General features: G+C 39.2%; 1 protein-coding gene across 8 annotated transcripts in view; it reads right to left on the bottom strand.

Annotated features, from left to right (window-relative positions):
- The window catches only part of LOC133836000 (sterile alpha motif domain-containing protein 5), a 167,076-nt gene that overhangs the window by 119,344 nt on the left and 20,824 nt on the right, over positions 1 to 26,908 (bottom strand). The gene's annotated exons all lie outside the window — the stretch shown is intronic.

Genomic DNA, 26,908 nt, shown 5'->3' with positions numbered 1-26,908 from the left:
CTTAGAGCAACCAATCAACAGCAGCAACAGCAACAGCAGTAGCAACAGCAGCAGCAACAACTGTGGACTGCAGTTTTCGGGGCGTGTGCCGTCGCTTATTGATAAATGATTGATTATCAGCGTGTGGGTGCGCTGCGGTTTCTTTGCTTTAGCCTTAGCACAAGAGTTTAGTGTTTGCTTTTAGTTTATCTTTAATGGATTATTTTAGCGGTTGGCAGCAGCAGCAGCAGCAGCAACAACGCCAGAACTCTAGGAATTACAAAAATCATTGCCATAATCCACAACGACTTGCCACACCTCCTCCTAACTCCTCAGTTCCTCCTCCCTTCTCAGGCTGTCAGCCGTAAGCAAGCCATCATATAAATTACTTAGACGTATGTATTTATGTGTCTCTCTCTTGCTGCCGTGTGACTAAGCTGTCATGTTTTTTCTTCTTTTTTTTTATTGTTTTTGCTTTTGTTGTGACTGCTGTTGCTGTTGTTGCTGTTCTTGCTTGGCAGCTGCTTTATTTCATTTTCATTTTCATTGGCATCGAGTAGATCAATCATGATAGGTCGACAGGCCATACAAATGGTTTAATGATACGCAATTATTCACCAATAAAACTGTCGGGCAAATGTCAAGGGTTTTTAGCTATTTAAACCAGAAACCAAGCAAAAGTAAGCACAGCTCATTATGGCGAACATTCTTTTATAGAAAAAACTAACAAAATGATATGAGGAAACTAATGAAAATGATATGTGAAATAAAACCAATAATCAACTGAACTAAATAAGATAAAATAAAATAATACAAAATCAAATAAAAAGACTTGGCATCTAACAATAACGAATGTTTTCATAAGGCTCATTTACTACACAATCTCAATAGCTACAAAATGATCGAAATAAGAAAAATAAATATGATAAAACTAAATTTTCCACACATTAAAGTTCCGTCATCACTTCAATTATGAAATTTGTAAACCGCTTTCATAATTATTGACTTGACAAGCAAGTGACGCACATTGTCAAATGTTTCTCATAATAAATCCGACAATAAAATCACAATTTATTGTATTTATACAATAAATGTTTAGCTTGAAGTCATTTCAACTCGCATTGCATTCAATTTCCCATTGAAATCCCAAATCAAAGCGAAGTTTTCATATCACGCATTCTTCAGACCATTTAAATTTGTAATGCGGCACGTTTTTGAAATGATCTTCAAATCTATTTAAATAAATAATCATTTTTCTGGGGCGCGCCTCTTGTGTAAAACTTAAATGCCACAAATAGTGGCCGCTGTCAGCGGCAAACACGAAGCGCAACCAGTCAAGAATCTAAAACCCTTTCACTTCCGACCTATTACCTAGGAGTATTTTTCTCAATTTTTGGGTCAAAGTTTGTCAGTTGTTGTGGTTGGTGTTGCTGCAAATGCTGTTCGAGAAAAGATTCAACGGCAACGCCAACGCGAAGGGAGCAAAACACAGCAGGGGCAGCAATTTAATGCAACATCATCGACTTCGACCACAAAACAGGCAACAACAATAAATTGTTGACTTGTTGCCATTGTTGTTGTTGTTGTTGTTGTCGCTGTTTCGTTGCAGTTGTTGCCTTCATTCACAATGAATTCGATTTCAATTCGTGGGCGTCGTTGGCACGCATTAAACAAATTTATTTTTTTCATTGCTGTTGTTGTTTTGTGTGGCAAGTTTAATTTGTTTATGGCGCGTCCATTTGTTTTAAACGCTGAGCAATTGGAAAAGATTAACACAAGAGCTGAGCTCGAAGTCGTCGATCGTGTTGACTTTTGGCCTAAACGCAAAACAATTGTGAGAGAGCCCTGGACAAGCGCGACAGCAAATCGAATTGAGCGTCAATAAAGCTGGCAAAGTAAATTCATTTTATCGCTGTAGTTGCTGTTGTTGTTGTTGCTGGTGTTGCTGTTGCAGTAATGATTGTTGCAACACGCGGCGTCGCCAAACAGCTGTCAGCTGGCACCTTTCGTATCGGCTTTATCTGCCATCTGCAGCGTACACGCGGCGTATGCGCAATTGCCGTTTAATTAAAATTGTTTGCACAGCATCGCCATCGACATTTTTTTTGCTATTATTATTTAATTTTTTTTTCGTCTGCCTTGCCTCGCAGGTGCGCAACAACAAGAAAACATTTTCACACGCTACTCGCGCCTAATTAATATGCATAACTCAGACTCAACAACAAACGCACTTGAGCATTTAATTATTGTCATTAGCTGAACAAACACAGAAAGCGTTTTCTTGTTTTTATTTCGGCTCAAAGGAAGCGGCCAACTGGGGCAGCAATAAAAATTAAATAAGCAAATCAAATTAAACATCGCTGAGGCAGAGCAGAGCAGATGAAAAGGAAGAGCGGGCGAAGGCGTCTTCATTAATGATAGGAAGTAGGCTGAGACGATGTCCGCTTTGCTTTGGCCAATGGTCAGCAAGCAGCAGCAGCAGCAGCAGCTAAAATAAGAAACGTAAAACACATTTGACAACGTGAAATTTTTGTTTCAGCCAACTGTTCGGGGACCGCATTAATACCAACGGCTAATTAACTTGTTGTCGAGCTCGTAAAATAGTTTGGTCGCTCATCAAGATAATAAAGGCCAAGTCTCTGTTTTTTTTGCCTTTTTTTTTTCATTCTTTCTTTGGCGCTCTCTACGTTCTTGGGCCACTTTAAAGGCTGGCTAAAAACGCTGTCAGCTGGCAAGGCAAGCAGGTCACACACAATCACTTTTGGTAATTAGATTTTCGAATTCAGATAGTGAACGACAACATTAAAATTTTACAACCTCCGACTAAACTTAAACTGATTGCACACATTCGTATTCGTAAACTGAAATTGAAAGCAATTTGAACGCTTATTCAATAAATTAATTACAGGTCGAAATGAAGCCAAGCCAAGAAATGAAATGACAAGACACTCTTCCAATTTTTGGGGCGTGTTCGTGTCTCAAACAATTTGACAGCACATGAAAATGCTACAAGTACAGAAGTATATATATCGGACTATCTGACTGTCTGTCTGTCTGTCTTTCTGTCCATCTATCTGACTGCCTGACTGCCTTCTTTGTGTCAGTTCATTGAAGCATTTATCGGTTGAGTTCCCTTCGTTTGACTCTAATTAAAGTCACAATTGTATTTGGCTTTTATAATTGGCTGCCACGAATTATCTGCATGCATCTGAGGTCCAAGTTAAATTCCAGCCAAGTTAATTGCGATTTAAGTTCATTTCCACAATTTGGCCCAACAGCTCACAAACACAGAACTCACATTGAATGAGTGTGAAATACTTATTTATGATTAAATTGGACATTCTGTTGCATTTTGATTATTTCATTTGCTCAAGCAGAAATTCTTGCAACAACTATTCAATTATAATTTGGCATTAATTATAATTTCAATTTAATACTTTGAGAGTTTACATTTTAATCGCCATTCGAAATCTAATTATAAAAAAATGAAGATAGCAATTTGAGTTTATTAATAAATGCTTTATTTAACACAGTTTTTTTTTTTCGTTTAATTAAAAATAGGAAAAATTAAATATGCTTTATCAAATATCATGAAAAAAATGTGCATTAATTTCGATAAAGCTGCTTAACAGCAAAAAAAAGAAGGCAATTATATGAAGGCTTCAGAAATTGTTAATAATAAATTGTTGTTTTTCTCTAAAAGCAAATTCAGTGTAACTATTATTTATTGATTTTATTTACAAGCACACACAAAAGGTCAAATTGGTAACAAAGAGTTGAAGAAATTAATTAATTTAATGCTTGAATTGGAACCAATTACAGTCACGTCTCCGCTCACGTTGTTTGTAGTAAATCCATAACCAGGTGTATAGACCATGTAAGCAACAGTTTTTTGGGTGTGTGCTGAAAAGTGTTGCAATTTCGAACGCCTTCCCAGAGTCGCCACAAAAGTTTCACGCTGCGCAACGACGACGACGACGACGATGACGACAACGACCTTTTGCCATTTTGCATTTCCAGCTAACAAACTCACACACATTTACTCATATGATTATTGGCAATGCCTGGGGGGCTGTGCACAAAAGTCAAGTTTTCGAAAATTTATAAATTTATATCATTTGTTTTTAAGAGACAGCCAGACGCGAGATAGCGAGAAAAAGAGAGAGAGGAAGAGAGCAGCGGGTGGTCGACAAAGCGCAGGTGGCTTCATTGCCTTCTTTGTAGTTTTTTTTTTTTTTTGTTTTAAGTTTTTGTTTTTTTGGCTTTGGCTTTAAGCGTGTTTTCTGCTTAATGTTTAATGCCTGATAATTTATATTTTTGTTTTGTTTTGTTCGTTTTTCTACAATTTGTTATGCAAACAAACGGGGCCACAGTTTACTTAACAGTCGCTTATAAATCATCATCATCATCATCGTTGTCGGGAGGCAACTGCGGATTGGACACAGAACCAAACCAAACCAAACCGAACCGAACCCATCGATATTATCGCCATTGTTTAAACAATGAAATATGTGCGATATGCCCTCATAATATTTATTTGGCCAGCCTACAACTACACACATCGTTATCATCACCATCATCATCATCATCATTATTATGGTTCTTCATCAAGCAAATGTGGGCATTGATTTTCAACAGATTTCCGACTCGAGTCTCAAGTCTTTGCCTTGACTTTTTTTGGGGTCTTTTTATCATTTTTATTGATTTGTTGTTCTCCCCAAATTTCTTATTTGAGACTCATTACGAAGCTCTGCGTGCCCGCCTCGTTGCCCGTTGCCCGCTGACTGGCTGGATGGCAGTTGGATGATGTTGGGAGTGAAATGCAATAAATTCACATTAAGCCGCTCACATAAAACGCCTGATTGCACACAGAGCGCGTTGTAAAGCTCTCGCTCTGGGAGCGCGCTGAAGCCAACATCCTGTTGACAGTCGGACCAGGCGGGCGTTGGCTGCATCAGTGGCAGCTACAGCAGCAACCGACAGCAGCAGCTATCAATATTAAAAGCGCTTATTTGACAGAAATATGACAAATGCCTGACAGCAAAGCTGAAAATAAGCGGAGCGCACACAGGTTGTGTTTGCTTCTTTGCTCTGCCCCGCCCTGCAGTTGTCCTCGCCCTCGCCCGTCCTCGCTCGTCGTCCTGTGGAACTGTGCAAAGTGCCAAGTCATTAGTAACAGGCGAGAGCAAATGTCAGAAATGCTTTTTGGATTAGTCAATTCAAATTGCGTGTGAGTATTGAACTGTTGCCAGTTGCAAGTGTCAAATGATTTCGTTGCCTCCGTTGCTGCTGCTCTGCTGCTGCTGCTGTCGCCTTTGGCTGTATTAACTTGGCCCTCAATGCTCATACAACATTGCCACATGCTGTGCAAGGCATTCAATTCGCGGTGTCGCAAAACGTTGCCACATTTTGCTGCTGCCGCTGCCGTTGACAACGGCACACACGACACGTGCAACACTCACGCAATTTCAAGCCAACTCTCCCTCTCTTCCGGGTGTGTGTTCGTGTGTGTGTGTGCTCAATGAAATAAGTAAGCATTGAAAATGCGTTCAACTGTCAAAGTGCTGCACCACCGACATTCGAATATGTGTCTGCGTGGGGGTAACTTTACCTTTATGGTGGCATGCAACGAAGCGTGCCGCGGTTACAATCCAATCACAGCCAAAATGGGCATACCCAAATTGTCGGATAGCTTATCAACTTCCCATTCTACCTCCCTTCCCCTCTTCACCGCTTTGCCATTCTAAAGCGCAGCTTTCTGGCTTTTTCAATTGGAAATTGAATTGTGCCCCGCGCTAATCAAAGGCGAGTGCATTGCATACACAGTTCCGTGGCAGGCAAAATGAACTTTTACAAAAGACAGGAGATGGCAGCAGACACACAGACAGACTGACAGACAGACACAATTCCAGCTAATGGAATGCCTTTGAAACCGCATCTCTAGTGGCATGTGTAATTATGTGCTCTAGTCCAAGTTTAACATTCCACCCAAAAAATTAATCAAAAACGCAAAAGTTTTAAGCTGAAATTCCTGAGCAATTGCCAACTTTTAACATCTTTTAATTATTTTATTATTAGTGGAATTTTAAGAATTCTTTTAACTTCTCTATATTCTTTGATCTTTTTATTATGATTTGTGTAATTTTAAAAGGTTGTATTTTCCATGCACGACTGCACATGAAATAAATCTTGGCTTTGTGTACTCATTATATTGTTTTCCCAGTTACCTTTCACATTAAAGCCAAGGCAACTTTATGCTTAGCATAGTCGCACAGCTGCTCTCAAGTCGTGCAATTATAAGCATGCATTTTGTTAAGTATTCCAAGAAGCCGTTAAACAATTACAACCGCTTTTTTTAAAGCATTTGCGGCCGCCTGTAAGCAATTTGCAAAAGTTAAACAAATCAAATGCACATAAAAATCAACAGTTAGTGCAACAGCATCAGGTTATTTGCATTATCAGTTGCGAGTATTTCGCATAATTTTCGCGTTATTTTTTGCGAAATGCACAAACAGCGCAAATAAACACGCTGCTTTGCGCCAATTTCATAAATATTTTTATGGCGTTTAATAAAATTTTATTGGCAAGGGGCTGCATGTTTTATGAGCCGTCTGCTTCACATGCCTCTTGTTGGAGCTACTCCAATTTGTCGCCGCCGCCGCCGCTGCTGCTGTAGTTGATCAACTGTTTGTCCCAAACCCTGTTTGTGATGCCACGGCCACTGTTGGCTGCTCTTGTATGCAATTTTTATACCTTGCTACCCATAGCGTAGAAGGGTATTATAACTTTGTGACAACAGGAAATGAATTAAACAGTTAAAGGGAGATATCTCCGACTCTATAAAGTATATATATGGTATATTTTGAATAGTATATCAATATACCAAATATTGTCTTTGGTATATTTACGCATTTGTCGGTATATTAATTTGTAATAGTATATGAATATACAAAATTTGGTTATTTTAGTATTATTTATGAATACGTTTAATATAATAGTATATCAATATACCAAATATTGTCTTTGGTATATTTTCGCATTTGTCGTTATATTAATTTGTAATAGTATATCAATAAACAAACAATGGCTTCGGTATATTTTAGTATTATTTAAGAATACGTTTTATATTATAGTATATCAATATACCAATTATTGTGTTTGGTATATTTTCGTATTTGTATATTAATTTGTAATAGTGTATCGATTCACAAAATTAGACTTCGGTATATTTTAGTATTTTTGGTATATTAATCTCGAGCACTTATATAGTATATTTTCAATACAATAGTATATCGATAAACAAAATTTACATTTCCTATATTTTAGTATTAATTTGGTATATATTTAAAAGAATACTGCACCGTTTTGCTTTCATTGAGAACGTGTAACGGGTATCTAACAGTCGATCACACTCAACTGTAACTTTCTTACTTGTTTTTTTTCTGTCACTGTTGTTGTTGCGTATTTTTTAACGCTTCATTGTCAATGCAACTGACAGGCACTTGGCACTGCCATTCGAGATGGCGATGGCGATGCGACGCGTTGCGTTGCGACGTTGCAACGTTGTCATCAGTTGCAACAATTACTTAAATGCAGCTATAATTTTTATGCAGACGGGTGGGCAATTTACTGAACTGTGTGTGTGTATGTGGACTGCAAAGACTGACTGACAGACATGGGCAGCTCCTCTTCTTTCGAATGGCTATTTTCACAATTTTCACAATTTTATTGTTATTATTACGAGTCCAACTATTATTACTACGCCATTGATGATAATGCTGCAAATGTCCCGCATGCTTTAAAATGTAAAATACCTTCAGCGTATATATGTATGTACGTATGCATATGGCTCTGTGTCTCTCTCTGTGTATAACATATTAAAAATACCAAATGCCTGTGATAAAATAATTGCATTATTGCTTTTCATGCTGTTGTCATCGTCGTCGCTTTTGCTGCCAACCCATTAACATCGATGGCGGCGATTTAAAAAATATTTGTGGTCCATTAACTTGTGGCATTGTTATAATTCTACCCGCTGCGCATACTCAATATTCACTTGTATATATAAATCGTATTTTATTAAAGTGAAAAAAGTAAATTTACGTTTGACATTTATGCCAAGTGATAAGGCTCAACGAGGCATCATAGTTATTCACTGGGGAGCATAAACCTTTATTCAGCTGTAGGGTATACAAAAAAGTCTGGCAAAAAGTCGCCTCGCCTCGCTTTGCCCTTTCATTAATTAAGCTTCAGCAAACAATTTGCCCATAAATATTAATTTGGCATTCAATTAAGCGCGTCACAATTCACAGCGGCAACTAGTTAAAAAATGTGACTGTCTACTCGAATCTAAATGCTCTACGTATAAACGTATAAAATGTAGTATATACTTTATACTAAATGAGTACATACTTTATACTAAATTAGTATATACTTTATACTAAATTAGTATATACTTTATACTGATTTATATTTTTTTATACTTTATTTCGCATTTCAAGATATAAATCCATTGACATAAAAACCTGAGTGCATGACATTAAAATCCTTATGGTGTTGCATGTGTTGTCACATTGGCAACATGCCTCGCTGTTGTCTGTTGGCCTGACATTGAAATGAGTCAGTGACAAACTTTCATTGATCAATTTAGCATTTAGCTTTTTAGCATTTTGTCAATGTGTCATTCACATTGGCAGCCCTCCACTTAGTTGGGTTTTGTGGTGGATTGATGTTGCACGTTATGATGTTGCCCTTTCAATTTGCCGCGCCACATAAATCACAGAGGCAAATAAAGCATTTTTACAGCATCTTTTTCTTTTTTATTTTTGGCATCGAAGGGGGACGAAATGTGACTGTGACTGCGATTGTCGAACAATGGCAATTAACCCATAAAATGGAAATGCCCACATTTAACTCGTAACTCTCTCGACTGCTGCTCTTCGGTTTAGTCCCAATTAATTGAAATTCAAAGCTTCGAATTTGCCTCTCACAGTTTTATGAGCGTTACTTTTTTTTTGCGCCGGTTTTCTGTTTAATTTTTCACTGCTCAACATCATCATCGTCTCCATCTCCATCATCATCATCATCATCAGCGTCAGCATCGTCATTGACTTGTGTTTCCAATGAATAATAAAGTAGAGTGAAGTACATTGAGCCGCCGACACTGCCACAGATATAAATCAATTCCAGAGAAGCGACAAAAATTTACATTCCGTTTTGCCCCCTGAATGAAAAAAACTGGAGTTGAAAACTGAAGAGAGTTGGCGTTGACTCTCGGAATGGGGATCAAAGCCATTTGGCTTATTGAGATTTCATCGGAAGTTTTGTGCGCATTGTGTCACAGGCGCATGCGTATAGAAAATTTATGGGAACGGTAAAGCCAAATGGCATAGTATTAATGAAAAAAAAAACCAAGAGGAGAAGAAAAAACGAACCAACTGAAAACGACTTAACAAATACATAAAAGCTGAAATCGAAAACGAATCGAAATCGTTATCGTTGAAAATCGTGCGAGGCGATACAATTCGTAAGCGTTTAACTTTAAGTGGGCCTTGATTAATGACTTTGAAGTGCGTTGCGGTCGCCGACGCACCACAGGAGGCTGTGCTGCCTCCAAAGCCAAGCCTTTTGCTAAAAAAAAAAAGGAAAAACAATCTTACAGCAGGGGGCAAGCCAACGAACCAGGCCTAACAAACTATGTGTTAGCTTTTTGCCATATGCAAATGACTTCAAGCTGCGATCGCGGACTGATCTACATACGCTTTTCACACCAAAAACAAAAAAAAAAAAAACAAATATACAATATTTGTGTAGATCACTCGATATCAAAACACTTAACGGACTGTCTGTCACAACTTTTCAGACGCATCCAATCAATGTCATACCCATTTACCTTTAAGAAAAGAAAACCATCAACACAATGCCCAAAGTAGCTCAAATTTCAGACACATTAGGCAAACCCGAAAATAAAATAAAATACAAACCCAACAAAAAATCTATATTCTCATAAATTGAAATTTCATCATTCTGATTAGCCTGTCGCCAACAGCGTCGCGTCTAGAATGTTGTGTGCCATAAAAACAAAAAAAAACTTGAGCAAACCATTAATGAAAATTACAGACCATCATCTTTCACATTGGCCACACGGCGCATAAAAATTTTCCAACTGACTGCAAACGACGCACGATCAGATAAAAACCTGAAAAAAAAAAAAATGAACCAACTAAAACTTGAGAATGTCATGTCAAAATGTGGCGCTCCTCGCTACAACAATATGACAGCAAAGATCGGAGAGGGAATGAAAGAGAGAAGCAAGAGAGAGAGAGAGAGGGAAGCACAGGGCAGATTCCTTTTGGACTGGACTGTTGTCCAGCTCAGTTCAGACTGGCTGTAAGTTGATCCTCCCCACGCGGGCACAATCAAATTTCAGTTGAAATGAAAAATTGAAAGGAAAGTGAAGCCGGTCGGTGCCCGAAAAGACATGGGATAAGGACGACGACAACAATTACACAAAATAAAATGCACAATATTAAACGAAATTATACTCTATACAAGTGTGTGTGTACGACTGTGTGTGTGTATACTTCCCCTTACGGCTCAGCTGGCAGACAAACGACACAACAAAGGCCAACGGCGGCATAAAACAAAAGGGCCCAAAGGCAAAAGGCTGACAAGGCAGCTGCCCTCAGTCCCTACAACCTTTGCTATCTCTCTCTCTGACTTGCTGTCGCTGTCCTTGTCACTGTCGCGCTGAGCCTGCAGCGCGTTTTATGTATCATTTTTCATGACAGGCAGCTACTCAAACACACACACACACAGAGAGAGACACACACTCAGAGTTGATATGTCCGTTGGTTTGACAGTCGCACAGTTGGCAGGCCACTTCAAAGTGCAATTGCTCTGCAGCTAATTAGCCCTAAATATGCCTCACTCTCCATCTCGCTTCCGCACTGCATCTGTCTGTCTTCTATCTGCTGCTATATCTATGCACTTATCTGTTTGAAAACCCATTTCAAAAAATGTTGTACAGCATTCTTGCATAGCACTTAGACAGACATTAATCAACACGTGGCCAATGCTAATGAAGACACAATGAACTTCTTGTCTCGCTCTTGGAATTTTGATTTAACGCAGCCACCCAAAAATATACATAACTCATTATTTTTTGGGGAGTTCATATTGTAAGCAAGTAAGGAATGCTGCGTGCTACATGAAAGAAGACTTCATCATTTAACGATTATTTCTAGCAATTTCAATGCACTCACTCCGACTCCGACTCCGAGTCTCGAGTCTCGTTCTCTCTCTCTCTCTCTTTGCTCTTTGCAACATTGCTGAAAATTTACGATGCCTGTGACACAGTTAACTCATGCTCGACACCAAAACATATATCAAATGTGTGGCACGACTTGCAATGGGCAGGCAGAGCAGCAGCAACAGTCAGCCAGCCAGCCAACCAGCCAAGTCTGCGTTACCTGCTATATAGCTTCTGTCTCTCTACTCGCCTCTCTACTCCCCCCTTTTGCACCAGCGACATCGCCAGTTCCAGTTTCAGGCGGGCAAACAATAACGTGAAATATGTGCGGCGTTTTGCAATTCATACGCAAAAATGGATGAGCGGCGCATTTGAATCGCAATGCGGATGATCCGGGGAGATGGGGACGGCGATGGTCGACGTCCAATCGGTAGCCATATAGCTACATATATAGTATATATATGTGTGTGGGTTGCGTTGTGGCACCCAAGGACACCATATTGTGAAACGGCAACACACAATAACACATTGTACTGGCATTAAAGTGTCGTCGTCTCGTCGAAAAGAGTGTCTGGACAACAGCAGAGGAGTGAGGAACAGGAGTTGGAGCAGCAGCCGGATCGAGCCTTTGCATTTAATCTTCCAATTGAGTGCGTGGCTGTGGTGCGTTGACATAGATAAACTGGCATCCCCATATCCTAGAATTTCTTTTTTTGTGATTGCATTGCCAACATTTTTGCTTTTAAAAAACAATTAATCTTTATTAGCCCCGAACGGAACGTTAGCAACTTTGTCGCTCTGCTCAAAAGCCAATTAAAAGTGTTTTGCCTGTGCAACAACAGGCAAGCCCACAAAAAAATAGAAAAAATAAAGTACACAGAGAAAATACTAGTCAAAAAAAGTGAAGAGCGCTCACCTCACGCCCTTTTGCAAACACCAAAAATCCTGGATAATTAATCATTTTTGTCCTCTGATTTTCTATTACTTTCCCTGCACATTAGACTCTCTCTCTCTCTTTCTAGTACTTCGTGGTGTCTGTCGTCTCTCTTTCATGTACCGCGTTAGCATTAAAAGTCAACGCTTTCTGCCCTTGTGGGCCAAAAGGAATTGTGCAATATCCGTAAAATGCGCAAAAGTTGCCATCAATATGCTACGCTCGGATACGTCCATCAGAAATGCATTCAAGCGTAGATCCTTTCGTGTTGCCTGGGCTCTTGTTGTTGTTGTCGTTGTTGCTGTTGCCGCTTCGACAAAGGATTCGTTACGGATTTATTGGCAACTTGATGCCGCATTGGCCCTTCGGCTTTCGTACTCCTTCTTCTTCCACCTTTTTATTTTATTTCTTCTTTTTTTTGGTGTTGTGGGCTCGTGCTATAAATTGACTTTTTTAGTTCTGATTTGTTCGGCCGACTTAAACCAAACAAGTAAGAAAGTTACAGTCGAGTGTGCTCGACTGTGAGATACCCGCTACCCATTTTTAATAAGGGCAAAATATTGTGGTATTATTTTCAAAATATACCGAAAATACTAAAAAAAATACTAAAAATATACCAAATGGTATGTTTGGTATACCGATACAGCACACCATTCAAAATATACCATAGACGGCACAATGTACCAGATTGTCGGCCAAAGCAACTCAGATCCCTAGTAAGTAGGCGTTTTTGCCCATACAAAAGTATTTCTTTAATAACTTCCACAATTTTTATCTGATCGCAACCAAATTTTCAGGAATCATAACTACTATAGTAATTATACTATATACCAAAACACGCTTGTTTTTCTATTTTTTTGGTTTGCGGGGGCGGAAGTGGGCGTGGCAAAAATTTGAAACAAACTTGATCTGCGTGCATAACAAATACTGTCGAAAAAAAATTATAGCTCTATCTCTTATAGTCTCTGAGATCTAGGTGTTCATACGGACAGACGGACGGACACACAGACGGACAGACGGACAGACACACAGACGGACATGGCTAGATCGTCTCGGCTGTTGACGCTGATCAAGAATATATATACTTTATAGGGTCGGAGATGCCTCCTTCTGCCTGTTACATACATTTCCTGCCGGCACAAAGTTATAATACCCTTCTACCCTATGGGTAGCGGGTATAAAAATTTTCCCATTTGACTTTCATTTCGTTTGGTTCGAAATTAGAAAATATTTGAAAACTGTCGTAAAAGTTACTTTTTGTGGTCAATTTGATCACATAAATAAAGGTATCTTCAAAAAGTTTCATGTTGCCAAAAATTAAGCCATAGACAAATCATTAAGGGTCTGCCAAAGGACTTGAAAGGGATTAGATGACGTTGTTGAACTGAAACAATGGCATGCCGATTGAAGTAGAACAGAAAGAATAAAAGAGAGCATAGACAAATGAGATGAAATAAAATGGAATCGAATTGGGAAACACTCTACGTAAAAAGAGTCCATTAAAAAAAGTGGAATATAATGAAAGTAAATATACAAGACAATAAGAAAGTATTTAAAATGATTGTTCAAATATTTTAAAAATGTTAAAGTATTTAAATATATGAAAAAAACTTTTCACTTCAGAAATTTCTTGTAGATTGTAGAATATTTAAAATATGTATTAAGCGAGAAATTTCGAACATTTAAAATGATTTTAAATGACTTTTTTTAAGTCCTGAAATTTTCTTTTTTCAAATTTAATATTTTAAATACATTTCTACAACTATTCTCTTTACGTTGTGTTCAGATATGTGAATTTAATACTTTCCATTTCATTTGTTTATTTAATATAAATACAAATATTAATAAATATCACCCCAATGCAAACCAGACACGATTATAATCAAGCCAATAAGCATGTCTCAATTTTTGCGCCAGCCATGACAAACACGTTTATCGATGTCTAATGCCTTAAAATGGGTGAGGGCATTAACACTGCCAGACGCACAATAAATTGTTAATCATCCCCCTCTCTAGCCCCTTCTCTCAACCGCTCTTGTTGGTTGTACAAACGTGTCGTTTGTAGAAATTTTCGGGGTGTGCAAAACTGGAATCGAGCAATATAATACAATGTATGAAAATCCCTAAATGCTGTTAAACAGAAAATAAATGAAGTCGACGCGGAACGCGCGGGGTGCAAAGGATTTGTGCATTAGAGACGGCGACAAGTATTGATGGCTGGACAAGGCTACACACACAGCTGTGGCTGTGGCGACTAACAAGAGACAGAAATAGAGACAGAGACAGAAACAGAGTCAGACAGATAGAGCAAAAACATATAGCAAAATCAGTTGAATGCATATTTATCGTTAGGGTTAGTTCGACAGAAGAGAGGAAGGTCAACAAATTTTACTTTGGTGGTTGCAATATGCGCCCAAAAAGTGTAAAAGAAACAACTTGTGTTTGTTGTCAACATTTGCAGTTGTTGTTTATTTACATGCATACACACATTGTAGTTGTTGTTGCTGTTGTTGTTGTTGCTGAAAATTAGCAGCACCCCGTGTACGTGTCTTGAAATCAGTTTATCAAAAATATTTACACAAATGCTTAGCCTCCAACATATATTCAGAACTGTTGACACTTTCCACAATTGTTTGTTTAGGTCGGCATATTAGATTGAGTTTGTAAGCTGTGAGTTATTAATTTGCAGCGCTGCATTTCGAATGTTTGACAAACTCACACAAAGCATATTAAATGTCGACCAAAAATAGAAGAAACAAAAAACGCAATCTTTCATCACAGTAGGGAATCAGGTCAAATGGACATGTGCAAAAAAAGAGCTTGTACAAACTATTGTACAACATGCGGCGCAACAATGCGCACAACTTGTTAAACAAAAAAACCGAAGAACAAAAAATCTTTTTTAATATATCGCTGCAACAAGAGTAGAACACAACCAAAGTACAACACGCAGGCTGCCAGCCAGCGAAACATGGCAATGGTCAAAAGGCGGCACAAACCAAAAGCAGCGCCAAGTGCAGCTTGCAACGTTCAGCGTGCAACGTGCAACGTGCGGTGGCGGCTGGCCAAGACAATGCCACCAAAAACGAGACACCGCGAACCAGTTGCCAGCCCACCAAAGAGATCGTCGAGGCAGCGGCAGCTGCTGCTGCATCTCCTATCCAACTATGACTTTGGCTTCATATTTCTGCTCTTTTGCCGTATTTGCATCCCGAAAGCAGGCATAACGATTTAGTAGGCAATTTTGCGATGCTCTTGCCCATGCACATTTCAGTTTTATTAGCCTTAATCACAAGGCCTAAAACGTATTAAAGCGTAACTGCAAATGGTGCAATTATTCTGTTTCCCAAAACGATTTCCTGGAAGAACTCGAGTTAAATAAATAAATAATTTGTTGTTTGCTTGATTGGAAGAGCTTTAACTTAATGTAACTTTATGCTTCACTGAGCTGCTAAATAACATTTATAGAGCATTTGCAGAAAGTACCTCTCACAGTTATTGGCACAGTATCGATTGAATTCTTTGCCAGTAATCCTAATGTTTATGTAATATGTGTGCTTGCGAAATTCTGGGAACATTCACTAAATTTACATTTCTTTCAGATACCAAGAGAATTTCAATTGAATTCTAAGAAATGAAAGCACATATTATTTTAAGGAAATTTCATAATATGCATAATAATGCGAAGAGCTAGAGTTTCTTAAAGTTTCGAATGTGTCTTTTAAATTTTGACAGGAATTAATAAAATATACTATACACTTTAGAATATACTATAATGGAAAGAGCTAGAATTTCTTAATGTTTCTAATGTATCTTCAAAACATTGATGGGATTAAATAACATATACTATACACTTCAGAATATAGTGTATAAAATGGTATATACCATAAAATATACCTCATAAAATATACTGTAATCTTTAAAATATATACTGAGGTGTCATATAGTATATAGAATATACTTAAGTAAATTAAGTTAAGTTTTGTTTGTTCTAAATAAAATATACTGTAATCTTTAGAATATACTATAGTATATAAAATATACTGTGGTTTCATATGGTATATACCATAAAATATACTATTGTTTGTTCTAAATAATATATACTGTAATCTATAAAATATATACTATACTACATAAAATATACTGAGGTGTCATATAGTATATAGAATATACTAAAGTGTATAAAATATACTGCGGTTTCAAATGGTATATACCATAAGATATACTATTGTTTGCTCTCTTAAGTAACTTTCGCAGCATTAATACTAAGTTATACAATATACTATAAAATATACCAGAGTTTGTTCAACTATCTCGAATAACATTCAACCAACTATTTCTAATGTTTAAGCATCTTAAGTTTCATAAAAATACGCTTCGTTCACCTTATTTATTCTTCGACAACTTGAAGCAACTGTCGAGTTGTTTGGCCGATATATTCGATAGATAAGTGTAAATTGCAGCCTTTGCCAGTGCATCCGAATTTCGACTAGGCTTAGTTTATGGTAGCTGGCACAATTTTTTCGCTATACTTTTTTGGCACCACCTCCGCTGCCGGGAATTTTTTGGCGAATGTATACAACACAAAACAAAGTTGATTCAACAAACATTTTTTGTGTACAGTTCTCGTTGTTGTTGTTGCACGTTTACATTTGCTGTAAGCCTTTTTTCGATTTCGAGAGTGCAGCATGCATAAAAACCAGTTGCAATGGCAAGTTGCAAGGTTGCAAATGCCCCCCATTTCAACAACAACAACTGTAACAGCAACAACAATAACAAATAGTTGGCATTTCTCTATTTCACAGTGCAAAGTGCATTGAGGCATAAGGCTGAGGCTGCAAGGGATGCGATGCTGCTCTCGATGGTTATGTTTACGAACGGCGAACTCTGTGTGTTAGATGCATAATACATAACTATGTATAACGACGATTTTATCCTCCTTTTTTTCCTTTTTTTTTTGTTTAGACCATCTACAACTACTGCGATTATTTTTATTTCTCTAGCCCGGCCCGCCCAGCTGTGAAATTGTGTCAAAATCGGATGCTGCAGGGTGTGTTCTCCACCGAACTGCAACAGAAAATGGGGGAGTGTGGGGAAGGGGAAAGGGGAAGGGGAAGGAAAACTGTTCAATGGGAGTTACAAAATTTATGGACTACCTGTGCAATTTTCTAACGTACCTGGCCATTTAACGGTATATTGTAAATTTCGTTTAATTTGACAGCAAATGCAAGGCTCTTAATAAACTTCTGCTGCAGTTCTTCACCCAAGTCAACAAAGTAATTAGATGCGCCCCAGATCAGCCGAGAAACTTACCTAAAAAGAGAGAGAGAGAGAGAGAGAAAGAGTAAAGAAAATGAGTAAGAAATATGATTTAATAAGCAATTAAATTATTTTAATAACGTCGTCTTCGACGTTGGCAGCAGCAGCGGCCAAACAAACTGCACATAAAATTGCAATTTTCCAGCAAATTCATAACAAAAAATTATACAAAAACAGGCCTCAGGCCGTTTGGCAACACAAACTGGCATTAAACAAAAATTAAGAACGGCAGCAGCAACAAAAAAATAAAGGGGTAAAAAGTTGTAGCCAAGAAAAACGAAGAGAGGCAAATGGATAAGAAGAGGGAGAAGATGAGCTAGAGCTTGCTGCCCAAGAGATTCAACAGCTGCCAGGGCCAAGTCGTCGTCGTCGTCGTCATCAGTTGAGACAGCAACAACTCAAGTGGCAAGCAGAGGTTGCAAGCAGCAGGCAGCAGTAGCAAGGGGCATGCAGCAGGCAGGCAGGCAGGCAGCCAGCAGCCAGCATCCCAACTAATGCCATCAAGCTGATGCATATAGTGATTAGAGTGGACGTACTACTGACTCTCTTCGGCTGCAGATGACGATGACGATAAGTGCAGTTTGCAGTGTAATAGAAAAGTTGCCATCACACACACACACACACAGATACAAACGCATTGTGTGTGTGTGTGTGTACGTTACTGATGATAATGATAGATAAGTGTGCGCCAAGTGTACTAACGTAACTTTACTCTAACTTCAAAAGCTATCAGCAGTTAAATCGAAAAGCTGTAAGCAAGTCGACTCTCCGAGTCGAGGTGGTTGTGGCAAGTTGAGCCAACGGGCAAGAACTGTAAATGTGGCGCAGCTTAATGACAAGAGCGCCAAGGAAGCTGTTGCAAATACTCTTACACACACACAGACACACAGAGACAGAGTCCAGCTGCTGTCGAGGGACAGGCAACTCGGCAACTGCAACTGCATCATTAGCAATTGTGGGCTGGTCTCGAGGCGGGCGTGGGCTTCAGCTACAGCTTCAGCTTCAGCTTGAAGCTTGAGCTTGGGTGAGCATGGGAAATATTTGCTATAAATGCATGCAACATTAAGTAGAACGCATTTTTGCCGCAACAACAGCAACCTGACGATGACGTTGCTGCTGTTGTTGCTGCTGCTGCCGCCAACGCCACACGCCACTTCACTTGACTGCAGCTCCTTGTCGTTCGTTGCTTCGTCGTTGTTGTTGTTACTTTTCTTATTGTTATTGTTGTTGCGCCTTTTCACAGCTCAACGCTTGCGCGCTTTTGCAGCCATAACCAGACCGAAGGAGAGTCAGCTTCAGTTTCTGAGCCTGGCGCAACCAACAACAACAAAAATAAAGGGTTTCATATATATATTTCTCTCTCTTTTTTTTTTTTTGGTTTTTCTTTTCTTTTGCCCCGCCGCCGCGTGCTTTATATTTTTTCCAAGAATCTTGACGGCTATTAAGAAAAAGCAGCCAAGCCAAGCTGAAAGCCAGCATAGCATATAGACTCTGCTCTGCACTGGACTTGGACTTGGACTCTTCCTCTCTGCTCGGCAGTAAAATAAAATTATTATTTTCTTTTCGTGCTCATAATTTCAGCTTTTCTTAACTGTTTTTCTTGTTTGTGTTTTTTTCTTTCGCATTGCCCCCAATTAGTAAGCGTCACTTTTCCTTATTATATTTCTTCTTTTGCAGCATTTAAATTGAAAAGCCAAGGCAAAAAGCTAAAGATTGATTTGCTTGCGACTTGCAGTTTAATATTTTTAGCGCATCCCACATTCAGTTCACACATCGCCTTTTCCGGTTGTCAACAAAAATGATTCATGTAGTTGAAAGACATCGTTTCTTAAGCGTTTTAATCGAATGCGTCGTACTTTTAGTTGGCTTTAATATCGCAGCTAGCAAAAGTCGCCAAACGCCCACTTGGAATGCGTTTATTTATTGACAATTTATTTTATTTAACTGCACGCAAAATCAACCGCCATTTAGTTGCGATAAAAATCCAAATTTATGACGAGTGGAAATGGCCAGCACAAAACAGAAGAAAAATAATAAAAATGTGGTGCAGAAAGAAAGAAAGAAAAAAACAAATTCTATTTTCTGGGGCAATAAAAATGTCAACAGCTCGCGGACAGCGCCAAAGCGAGGGCCAAAGCCAATTGGCTGCAACTTTAACTGTGGGTCGAGTTCTCTGCTTGATTTATGCATTCCGCATGCAAAACGCTAATCAGTGTGTTTGCCGGACCCCATTCCCATTCCCATGCCACATCCCGTTGCCCGTTGCCCGTTGCCCGCAGCCCACATGTTGCAACAACCCAAGACGAGCAAATAAAAAAACGAAGGCAACGTTTAGCCAAAGATGACTAATGGCGAGCGACGTTTCAAGTATATAACTAAGTATTGGTCCAGGCACTTAAATGAATGTTAACCAGCAACAGAAGAAACAATAACTTGCTGCATTTCATAAATTTGCATGCAGATTGACATGCAACATGCCACGCATCAACTACAACCATTTACAATGTGTATGTATGTGTGTGTGTAATATTCGCTTGTAGTGGTGCTCAATTAATTTTGCTTTTTTACGCATTGACTGATGGACACACAGAGTGAACCCGAGTTGTATATTTTGCGCTTCAATAAGTTTTAACCCCAATTGAAAACATCGTATTCCGGGTCAACCCAAATGGGGGGTGATGTTGCCTCCCCCTCCTCTCTCTCCCCTCTCTCCACCCTCACTAGCATATTGAAAAGCTGTTGAAAATACGCGCATATGCCTTGCATAATTATAACATTTTAAGCACGAAATATTGTTAAATTTTTGTAACTTTTCAAGTGTTTTAATAAATAATGAGAGAACCTTTAGCTTATAGCTTTCCTCTGGCGCCTCAAGTAAGCTTAACAACATTTTGCCCTCATTTTTGCATCCTGCCCTGAAAATAAAAGGGTTGCATAACTTATCGATAGCGAAAAGAGGGCAACAAAAAACAGCATTGAATTCAGTAATGTAAAAAAACAACATACAAAAAAAAAAAAAAAGTTGGAAAAAGAATTTCACTTTTCCATTTCATTTGCATATTTTTCAGCCACGCGTATTGTTTAGATATCCGCTTTGAAGTGAAAGCTCGCTGACTGAATTCTATATATTCGGGGTAGCTTTTAATTGAGTTTTTCTATAGAAAAACATAGATTGCATAAAAGCTGATGAAGGTCGCTCGAAAAACGCAATCAGTGTAGTATTTATTAAAAATATTGAAAACTAAACTAATTTCATTTATGTATAAATTAGATTTTCCCTTAAAATCAATCAGTCAACTCTTTTCATTCTATGAAATCGGTTCAATTCAAATGTAAACTAAGGCATTAAAGTCAAGAAAAGTTATGTCGAGAGGGATTTTCTACAACATTTGATACTGTAACCTGATCCAAAACACAACACACAATACAATACAAACAAACTGTCAAGAGTGTAACATGAAAACCAAAACAACTAATTTACATGAAAATGAGCCAAGAAGTAGGCAAACACTTTACAGATTTTAAGGTGTAATATATTGAAATTAATTTGTAAGTCGTTCAAATCGAAAAACCAAATTAAACTTTGGCAAGTCAAACACAATGAAATTAATATCAATGCTGATCAAATATTTAAGTTGAGTGTGTTCTCAGTGCTCAGTGCTGAGGGAATTTAATCAAAATGCAGCTGAAAATTGCATATCACTTGTCAATCAGAAGGCCAATCAAAGTCATAACAGCAACAGAGTGAGTAGGGAATTGACCACAAAATTAATTAACTTAAATAGTTATATATACATATATTTGCACAATATTGTGCTATATGCGAAATTCGAGTGGCCAACAACACAGAGAGAGAGAGGCAGAAAGATGGCCACTTAAACAGAGATATCAGAGACCGAGAAATATGAGTCGCAAATGTGTTCGGGTCTATGGGGAGTCAGAGGAGTCGGAAAGGGAGGCAGGAAGAGGACACAACAACTGCGGCAAATGTCACTTAAGCGGTCATGTCCTGTACTCTACAAACTAGCGACTATTTGTAATACATGTGTGTGTGTGTGTGTGTAGTACAACATATGGGCTTAGTTATTGTGCATAGGCAATGCTCATGTCCTGCTGCCACAATTAACTAAAAGCGCGCATCAAATTACAAACAAACAAACAGACAGACACACAGCAAGGATCTCTGGCCAAGGCTCCCCAAAATGCAGACAGACAAAGTGACAACGACATGAAGCGGAAGTAACAACTGTATAAGTGTGTGTGTGTATCTGTGTGTGACTACTGTGTATGTGTATGTATTATTGTTATTTCAGTCGAACGCTTGTAGAATTGTTGCCAACAGCTGTGCAGCTTTTGTTTGTTGCCTTCGCCTCCCTCGCCACCAATTTTCATGCCCGACGGCCATTTTGTCAATGCGCTTTAACTGTATATCTATATGCATAACTGTGTGTGTGTGTGTGTGTGTTTGTATCTACATATGTATCGCACGGCTGCAATTTATGTATCTGTTGGCTTACAAGCATAGGCTGACCAACTCGCAACGACCTCAATCATGGCCCAAAGGCAAAGCCACAACAACTGAGAGAACGTTCCTCATTGTAAGCTACTTAAGATTTTGCATCAGATTGTATTATATATGCTAAAATAGACGCGCAAATTGAGTGTGAGTTTTGCCATAGATAATCTTTACAAGCAATTTAAAGCTAGACAAGTGCTAATATAACAGGCCAACGGCAACAGCAGCAGCAACAGCAGCAACAACGAATGCAGGTAGAGATCTCAGACAACAACAACAATGGATAGCAGCAGCAGAGCAAATTAAAGGCTTAAAGAACAGCCTAGACTGAGTCTAAGGGGTCGAATGCCAGGCCGTATCACGTGCGATCAACTAATTAAAGCAAAACCGTAAAACAGGAAGCCGCACATTAGGCAACAACAAAGGCCGAAAGGCCGTCGAGTTGTAAGAGTTTTGTTGAGTTTTAGTTGTTGAATGATTGCCCCGGTCTCAAGTTGAGTTCTCTCGCTCTCTCTCGCACTCACTCACTCTGTCGTTCTATGCAACATTAATGAGGTGAAGCTGTGGCAGCTTCCTGGCCGCACTTGCCATATTCAATTATGAATGAGTGCCTCAAATTACAGTTACTGTGTGTGCAGCAGCAGAAGCGGTGGCAGCTTGTTAACAATGCTGTAAAGTTAAGCCTATTGACTGAGAGTTCTCTGCCACAAGCAGCGTGCAACGTGCGAGGTGAAAGAGCAAATACAAAATCCAAAAGATGCTCTAGCTACAAAGTTGACAAGCAGCAGCCGAACGGAAACTAAGACTCTCCTTCGCCTGGCTTTGCGTAGATAAATTCAATTGAATGGAGACTCACTGATTGGGCGCTGCCTTTTCAATGGATGTCGTCGTCGTCGTCGTTGTCGCCTGTCAGTTTGCCTTTAGTCGAAGCCGCTTTCACATTTTCAATTATGGTTAATCATGCAAATGTTTGTCGCCTGTGAAAATGTTTTACATAATGCAAAGTGAAATGATGCTGATGTTGGCACTCCTCTCTCTCTCTCTCTCTTTGTCTGTCTCATTGCAACCTTGCTGCATATATGAATAATTGTGTCTGTCGCTTTCAGTGGCCTTTCCAGCTGGTACTCACAGGTAACACACACTCGCACACACAATTTTTGCTGCTTCATTTCACACATACACAGAGAGAGACTGGACTCTACCTAACAACTAGTTGTGTGTATCTTTTGCTACGTTTTGGGATTAGAAACAACCCCGAAACGTGTCGCATTATGCGTGTGTGCGTACACAAAAGAGTCGAAAAGAATCCTTCGCACTGCCAATTCGTTTCCTTCCAAATGCAAAATACCTGCGGGCCAAGGGACTTTGGCCCAGCGGAAATACCTATAAATTTGCTCGGCTTGCAAAGTGCTCATGAAAATTGACCAAAACTCGAGCTGAGATTATGCCAGAGAAAACGAGGCAAATTTGCGAATGAATGCGCAGTAGAATGAGACACAGATAATGTATCTTAAGTTGCTCAAAGTATCTGTTATACAATACCATATTTGGAACTAGTAATCAGGATAGAAAATCTTTTTCTATTTAAGTAGCTGCAATTTGATACTTTCTATTATATAATCCGGGACAACATCAGCGTTTATTTCTCAAAATAAAAACAAACTAAACTTTAAGAAGTATTTATTTTCCATTTCAAAAAGAAACTTCTTTAGTGGCGAAAACTTTTATTCCGATTATCCAACTCTATTCTTTGGATTTCTATGCTGCTAATCAGTTTATTTGGTGATTATTTCAGCTGCATTGCCACAAAACAAAATTCAGATTTTTATTTTGTGGGGGTAGCATTCTTCATTTACGCTCTGCTCTATTTCTATTAGTTCAGTCATGCAAAAACTGAGCAATTCATCAAAGTTTTTCCCCGAGATGTTGGCTATAATAATATATGGTACATTCTCATGACATAACCCAACAATGTGTGCAAGTGTGTGTGTGTGTGTGTGTGTGTGTGCGTGTCTGCAATGCCCACATAATTCCAATTCGGTTACGCACCCTGCTCTATAGCTCTGCTCATTCCCGCAGCAAAGCAATTCCCATGCGTAAACCAAACTATTTATGTCTGTGTAGCTCTCTGTGTATTTGTGTGTGTGTGTGTGTGAGTGTACGTGTGTGTGTGTGTATGCCATTTGGTCATAAATTCAAAAAGCTGTCCAGCTTAAATTTTGGTTTTTCAATTTTTGAATGTGTGTTAGACCTCTGGCAATATAACCCCAACCCTTAGCTACACCCTCGAACTCCTTCCTTCTCCTCTCCTCCTCCTCTCTCTCTCTTCAGGGCAGGCAGATGAGGTCCTCGCATAGTTGTGCGTGTAACTGTAAAACGTGTAACAAGGAGTCAACGTTCGGTCTCTCTCGGTCTGGCGTCACAAAAACCATGAGATTTCATTTAATTAAAGCCACTTCTGGGGCTTTTAAAGGAGGAGAAGAGTGCGAAGGAAATCCTATTGCTCGCATGCATGTTGAATTTTTGACGCCATATGTGCGTGGAATATATTAAATATATACACATATACATATATAGAAAAACAGGCCTTTAAAGGATCAGAAATATTTGTAGTTCTATTTATTTTTTTATATTTTGCATTTTGGCCTAAACAAATATGCGAATGTATGCGGTGTGTTGGCCACCACAAAAATGGTTTGCTCTCGGTATTATGTGTGATTAGCTGGGGCCAGAGCCACTTTTGGCATGCAAAATATGAAATTGATGTTTAGGTTAGAAAACAAAAAAAAAAGGTTAAACAAAGGTTAAGCCAACGCGGTGGACGACAAAAAAGGCAAAGGCCGAGAAGAGAGAATGAGGATTAGGTAGTCATCAGAGTTATTTAGTTAAAATTAGTGCTGTCGAGGATGTCTTTTCAATAAAGCAAAGCAAACAGGCGACAAGACACCCAAGACACCCAAGAGAAAATATGCTGCAGGGCGTTTGAGGGCTTTGGCAAAAGCAAAGGATAACAGGCAATAAGCAGGGGATAGCAAAATAGAGGATGTTCTCTCTCTGTGTGGCTGACAACTGGGAGTGCGACGACGACGTCAAAGAGCCAAATAGCTTAAAGGCATCTTGCGGGTAACGAAGACGCTCAGCTGGAAAATCAAGTTGGCCACCCATCAACAGCAGCAACAGCAGCAGCAGCAAAGTGGAAACGGACTCCAGCGACGAGAGGAGCCGCAAATCATGAAATAAACTCTTTAATTACGCCTCACGACTTGCACGCAAAACAGAGCTAAATGGAAAATTATGCAAAATGCTGCAGCAGCAGCCAGGAACAGCAGCAGCAGCAGCCAGCAACAACGGTGGCAGTGGCAGCTACCGAAAATGTAAGTAAAAATTATAAAATCTTTGGCACGACGTCGACGTTGGGCAACGACAAAACTGCAAATTACCAAATTATAAACAAAAAGCAATGATGATGACGACGACGACGACGCTGATGAGGGGAGAAGGAGAAGGGAGGATGAAGAGGAGTCTGAGGCAAAGCCATAAAACCCTGAGGATGCAGCAATGCTCTGAGAGAGTTGCAGCGAGGCACAGACCGCACACAGCATGGTGCCCCCAGACGTGGCATGCCTCACTCGTTGCCCCTCTCTTTCTCTTTCTTTCGTTTGCGCCCCCCTGTTGCTGCAAGCGCATTTAAACAACCTGATTGCTCGACCAACGAACAAGCCAAGTCCAAACAGCCGACAGTTGAAACTCGCTTCACTTCTCCCTCCTCCCTCCTACCTCCTGCAACTCGGTCTCGCTTGGCACCCACTCGATTATCACCGAAAAACGATTGACCTCACGAATTCGTAATGAATTTGCACAAAAGTTTTCCATTCGAAGACAAACTTCAAACAAAAGGCTCTCCACACACACACACACACAGACACACGTATCGGGTTTGGTTTTTGGTTCAGTTTGCTTTGCTTTTTGGGATTGCTTTTGCTGCTGCCATCTCTATCTATATACGTATGCACATGCACATGTGTGTATTCGTGAGTATGCACTGGGTACCCACAATGTTTAAACATTTGATTGATCCACAACACACAATACAATACAAACAAACTGTCAAGAGTGTAACATGAAAACCAAAACAACTAATTTACATGAAAATGAGCCAAGAAGTAGGCAAACACTTTACAGATTTTAAGGTGTAATATATTGAAATTAATTTGTAAGTCGTTCAAATCGAAAAACCAAATTAAACTTTGGCAAGTCAAACACAATGAAATTAATATCAATGCTGATCAAATATTTAAGTTGAGTGTGTTCTCAGTGCTCAGTGCTGAGGGAATTTAATCAAAATGCAGCTGAAAATTGCATATCACTTGTCAATCAGAAGGCCAATCAAAGTCATAACAGCAACAGAGTGAGTAGGGAATTGACCACAAAATTAATTAACTTAAATAGTTATATATACATATATTTGCACAATATTGTGCTATATGCGAAATTCGAGTGGCCAACAACACAGAGAGAGAGAGGCAGAAAGATGGCCACTTAAACAGAGATATCAGAGACCGAGAAATATGAGTCGCAAATGTGTTCGGGTCTATGGGGAGTCAGAGGAGTCGGAAAGGGAGGCAGGAAGAGGACACAACAACTGCGGCAAATGTCACTTAAGCGGTCATGTCCTGTACTCTACAAACTAGCGACTATTTGTAATACATGTGTGTGTGTGTGTGTGTAGTACAACATATGGGCTTAGTTATTGTGCATAGGCAATGCTCATGTCCTGCTGCCACAATTAACTAAAAGCGCGCATCAAATTACAAACAAACAAACAGACAGACACACAGCAAGGATCTCTGGCCAAGGCTCCCCAAAATGCAGACAGACAAAGTGACAACGACATGAAGCGGAAGTAACA

Source organism: Drosophila sulfurigaster, chromosome 2R (assembly GCF_023558435.1).
Source record: "Drosophila sulfurigaster albostrigata strain 15112-1811.04 chromosome 2R, ASM2355843v2, whole genome shotgun sequence".
NCBI lineage: Eukaryota > Metazoa > Arthropoda > Insecta > Diptera > Drosophilidae > Drosophila > Drosophila sulfurigaster.
This window is presented reverse-complemented; position numbering and strand designations above follow the sequence as displayed.